We start from the raw sequence: 6,000 nt of genomic DNA on the forward strand, positions 1-6,000 counted from the left end.
AATCTATTGTAAAATAAAGAATTAGGGAGAAAAAATTCCACTTCGAATTAGGTACAGAAATGGCTCTGAATTTTCATGAAGAATAGACTATCTCTTAGGATGCAAACTTTCTTAGAGCTCTGACAACTGCTTCCAAATGTATATAGTTGCAGGTCTTATTTTCGATATCTGGATACTGAAGCTGATGACACACCTTAACCATCCTGGGAAGTCTGATGCAAATCTTGATTCCAGGGCCTTGCCTTTAGAGATTCTGTAGGAAGTCTAGGGTACACCTAGGCACTTGTAATTTTGACAAGCTCCACCAATGATTGTGACACACAGTCACAATTCAAAATCATGACTAATGACCTTGAGCAGTTATGATCCTGAGATGTATTGGAATGCATATGGGAAGATTAAATAAAGCTAATTAACATATCTATCACCCCACTTTCTTATAATTTCTTATAGTAAGACAATCGAAACTTGCTCTCTTAGTTATCTTGAAATAAACAATACATTATTGCTGATTGTACTCATCCTGCTGTGCCATAGAGCTCAAAAGCTATTCCTTCTGTCTATCTGATACTTCATACCCTTTAATCCACAATTTCTAATCCCTGGCTTTTTACTCTTGCATACTCTGTAACCACTCTTCTGTTTTCTACTTCTGGTTCAACTTTTTTAGATTTCACAGGTAAGCAAGATCAGTATTTCTCTTTCTGTATTGGGCTTATTTAATTTAGCATGATAAACTCCAGATTCATCCATGTTGTCATAAATGACAGGATTTACCCCCCTTTAAAGTCGAATAGTAATGCAGTGTGCATATATACATCACATTTTCTTTACTTATCTATTGATGGATACTTTGATTGATTCCATATCTTGGCTATAGTGAATTGTGTTTCAAAGAACATTGGAGTGCAGATTTCTCTGACATGTTGATTCTAGTTCCTTTGGATGTCTATCCAAAAGTGGAATTATTGAATCATACGAGAGCTCTATTTTCAATTTTTAAAGGAATTCTATATCGTTTTCCTTCATGGCTATACTAATTGACATTCTCACTAACAATGTACAAGAGTTCCTTTTTCTCCAAATCCTAGCCAACAGTTGTCTTTCAAATTTTTGATAAAAGCCATTCTAACAATTGTGAGTTGATATCCCATCATGATTTTAATTTTCATTTCCATGATGATTAGTGATGCTGAACACTGTTGGCCATTGAGCACCAGAACTTTTATCTCTACTTTCTTTCCCTCTGACTGTCCCAGCTCATTCCACAGAAATTGAGAAATTATAAACAATAGAGGAATCAATTGATTAACACTCTCATCTTAAAAGTATTTTGCCTTCTTACCCCAACATTTTGGATATAGTAAAACATATATAGGCACAGAACATTGCTAAACCATGGGATGATGCAGTATGGAATCATTATGAACTCCTGATCTCATCGTGGTTAGAACTTAATTATTTATTTCCTCAGTCTCAACAACTATAATTAAACACAGTGTCATCTAGGTTATCTGTGTCCAGATTTGCCCAGGATTGAGAGGTTCCCAGGTCCTGAACTTTTAGAACTAACTTTTAGTCCTTGACATGGTGGGGTAAGCAGGTCACCCTTGTATCATCAGACCTTCTCTTTGACCATATTTTCCTTACTTCCAATTAAAGGTTTAATTTTATACTTCATAGAGAAAATAGAGGCCATCAGGTGGGAAAACTCGGAGCTTCCTTTCCAGTCTATTAAATATCTGGCCAGTGATGTGATTCTATTAGACATCTTTTTCTGCAATGTCTTTTGCCTCTTCATGTCTAATAACTCTTTCCCTTCATCGTAATGTTAAATTGTTTTTTTGCCAAGTGCAAACATGCTCATAAAAGATGCCCCTACATGATTCTAAAATTGATAGGACCCTTTTCTCATACCCACACTTTTGTACCTTATAGCAGAGGATGACCTAACCCAACAGAAGTTTGACAATGCTCTTCTCATTTTTAAAATTCTTCATAATGTTGAATAAACTCTTTTTCTACCTTTGCATATAGTCCTTCTACTTTGAGACCATTAGCACTCATCAAAGTACATTTCTTGGGTGCATTTTTATCATTGACTGGCAGACAAATATACTCAGCTTTATTTTTCTATATCTGACCATCTTCATTTCATCCTTTAGCAATGTAATAACATGTTCACATATTTTCTGTCTTAAGCACAAAACCTACTCTTCCTACACTTGAATGTTTCTTACCCTCCCTCCTTGTTATTTATTTCATTTGAAAAAGAAATATCTTTTCTGACTTCCCTTTCCAGGTAAATCACATTATGTCTATCTCTTCAATCCACTTCACTGATAACTAAATAGTTATTTACTGATAACTAGATAGTTATTCTCTGTGGCTTTTGTCATTTACAACTCTGCAAAATAGTTATAATTCCTCCCCTTTTATATTCATAATCCTATGGAGGTTCTTCTTTCATTTTTTCTCTGCCAAAACTTTATCTAGTATCTAGAGCATACTCAAATATTGATGAGTCCAGCTTTACATCCTTATCTCATCTTTCCATTTTCTCTATAGATTCTCCATGGCTGAATTTTTTTCTTATCTTTTTTTTTTCTCTTTATAATGTATTATCTACAACCTATGTTTGGAGGCCTGCCAAATCTCTCTCTAGATACCAAGTTTCCTAAACTTGTTCTACAACTCTCAATCTCAACATTCCCTCAAGGGTCTTATTGCCCAATTCCCCCATCCCAAACATTCTGTGTTGACAATTCCACCAATGACTCAGTTACTGAGAAACTCATGTGACTCCATTTTTGAAAATAAATAAATAACAGCAGCTTCTACCTCAAGGCCTGTCCAAGGAAGGGGGAGTGACCCTTGTCCTTGGAAAAACCCACAGAGCACTCTTAAGCACATACCCACCCTGCTGAGTTGTTTGTGTGTAAATAACAGGAGAGATCTGGGGCGCCAGGTGTCCCTGATTCAGTTAGGCTAGGTGAGGACCCACAGCAACCCCCTAGCAACCTCCAATCAGCATGAGACAGGGAAAATACCTGGGATGCCAGATGACCCCCAAGTAGTTTATGGTGGTTGATAACATGTTGGGAAACCATGTAGTTTAGCATGTACACCTCTTGTGGCCTAAACCAGTCAGTTCAAAAGAATCCCCCTCTTGTACTAACCAATCACCCCTACCCAACTTGTTCCCACCAGTGAATGTGCTAATCAATGTTAAGAGTTGTTGTTTGATTTTCCCACAGTATGGAATGATTTACTGTGTGATGTTGTGACGCATAGAATATACCCCCAAACCTATAAAATCTCACTGAACAAAGGACTGGGACTCACTCCCTGGGACCAATGCATCGGGAACAGTTGTGAGTCCAGGCTCGAGCTTGTAATAAAGACTCTTGTGTGATTGCATCAGATTCAGTTCCTGGAGGTCTATTGGGGTCCCACGAATCTGGACATTACATTACCAACTCTGGACAATTCATTCTCCTTCACAGTTTTTAGATCCATCTCCTTTTCTCTTCCTGGGTGTAGGCTCTTATTCTTTAATAGGGTATTTCTGCAGCAGTGTTCTAAATGAAGTCTTTGACTCTAGGCTTGGCCTCTTGGATCAATTCTCCACACTGCTGTCAAAGGGATCTTATGAAAACACAAATCTGAACATTGTGGTTAAGATTGTGGTCTCTTGAATGAGACAGATTTGAATTTATAACCAGTTCCAACACTTATGACCTATAATCTTGGGCAAGTTTTCCAACCTCTCTCAGCCTCAATTTCCTCGTTGGTAAATCGAAATTATACTTACTATCTTGGAGTCTCATTTTGAGGACTAAATGAATAATTTATTTGGCATGTTGTCTTGCATTATAAATAGTATTCTATGTTTGGTTACTGTTATTAATTATCATGGTTATACTTAATGTTTTTGTTTGTATTTATTATTACTCTTCCTAACTGAATTCCTTCAGTAATTCTCTATTATAGATTTAAGAGAAGGTCTTAACCTTTGGGTGATAGGTCTTTTATGATGCTCCCTTGTTTTGCTTTTCCACTGTCATTTAATGCTACTTTCCTTTTTCACTCTATTTTCCAATCATAGTGAATTTTTAAATAGATTTCCCATTTTTTTTCTTTTTTGACCCATTCTTCAATATTTCTTGACTTCAATTGTTTGCTTGGCTAACTTCAGAGCATTCTTCAAAGTTCAGTTTCAGTTTAATCTTTTCCTAAAGAACTTCCACTTCTCCCACCCTTACAGTTTGGATCAAATATCATGTTTGTTCTCTTAATTTTCTGTGCATATATGATTTTACCACACCATATTATTCAGTGTATTATCTTCCCCAATAAGCTATAAATGTCTTCATGGCACCAACAGTATCTTTTTAATCTTTACATTAGCAATTTCCAAGCCAGTGCGTGGTACATAGTAGTTGGCACACGAATGTTGACTGCTATGCAGGTTTTGGATTTTTATAATGATAATGTTGGAGCAGGAAAATATTATAATGCATACAATAATAATTTTAAAATAGATAATCACTATTATAGTTAAGAAATTGTGTAGTAGTGGAAAATTTAATATTATTTGGAAAATTTCAAGGAAAACATATCATTAAGGTACAGGAATTGCTTAGATAAATAACAGAATGAGAATTTTAGGAATAGGGAATTATAAGAGCAAGGACAGAAGGAGCTGGTAAATATAATGTTTTACTTATGTACCCTCAAATCTCCCTGAGATTTTATAATTTGTTAACTTTTAAAATTTAATTCTCTCACTTAATTATGAAGTATATAGCTGAGGTAACTGATGATTAAAAGAATTGAGTAAGTTTGTAAAGTTCACACAGCAGTTACATGGTAGAAACAAGATTCAAATCCAGATCTGCCTGACTCAAGGATTGCTTTCTCCCCACCAACTGATGTATCAGATGTTACTCTGACTTCTTGAGTAACAATGAGGGTAAGTCAAGATCAAGATTGTGATAGACCTTCAAAGTCAGGCAGAGGAAGCATTTGAATATTCTCTATTGAGTTACCTTATTTTTTTTTATCACTATTTGTATGGTGGAATTAAAGAGGCTGTGTTAAAATCAAGAATTGGCAAAAGTGTGCAGTGAGCCTGATTCTACTATCCTTTTCTGCTCCCAAAGGTGGACAATGCTACTAAACAAATGCCCTTTTGCCTAGTCATGTATATAACTTCAAAACCTGTATGAATGGATAGATATTCATTACAAGTTTTAGGGGTTTTTTGGCAGGTACTGGGGATTGAATTCAGGGGCACTGAACCACTGAGCCACATCCCCAGCCCTATTTTATATTTTATTTAGAGACAGGGTCTCACTGAGTTCCTTAACACCTCACCCTTACCAAGGCTGGCTTTGAACTTAAGATCCTTCTGCCTCAGCCTCCCAAACTGCTGGGATTATAAGCATGTGCCACTGCACCTGGCAAAGTTTTAGGTTTGTTCATAACATTCTTTCTTTCTAGTACCACTCTACTTTTCTTACAGAAAATTATCTTGCCTCCATTTTAAATGAGCTGGATGAAATTGTAAAGCAATTGTGAATAACCCCTTACCATAGGGGAAAAAAAAAGATTTCCTTGAGACTGGGGCAGACTACCTCTGCCTTCTATCACTTCTTAGTAGGACCAACCAGTGAGCATGTGACCTAAGCTAGACTTTCTTTTCAAATAGAATCTTGAACAACATTATTCAGAATTGAAAAACAAAACGCACAAATGAAAAAAATCAAAACGAAACCAAACTTCATTTAATCTAGAACAAAAACCCTAATAAGATAGGGAAGAGGCCACCTGCTGTCTTTGTGGTTTCTCTTATTTCTGAGCATTTTCTTTAGCCTTCTTATCTGTTCTGTGAATTTTCTAAAAACATTGTTTCAGGGATTTTTAATTTTTTTTTCCCTCCAAAAGTTACAGTCAATTTCTGGAACGTGCAACCAAAAAAAAAAAAAATAATAATCA

This window comes from Marmota flaviventris, chromosome 15 (genome assembly GCF_047511675.1).
Source record: "Marmota flaviventris isolate mMarFla1 chromosome 15, mMarFla1.hap1, whole genome shotgun sequence".
Classification (NCBI taxonomy): Eukaryota; Metazoa; Chordata; class Mammalia; order Rodentia; family Sciuridae; genus Marmota; species Marmota flaviventris.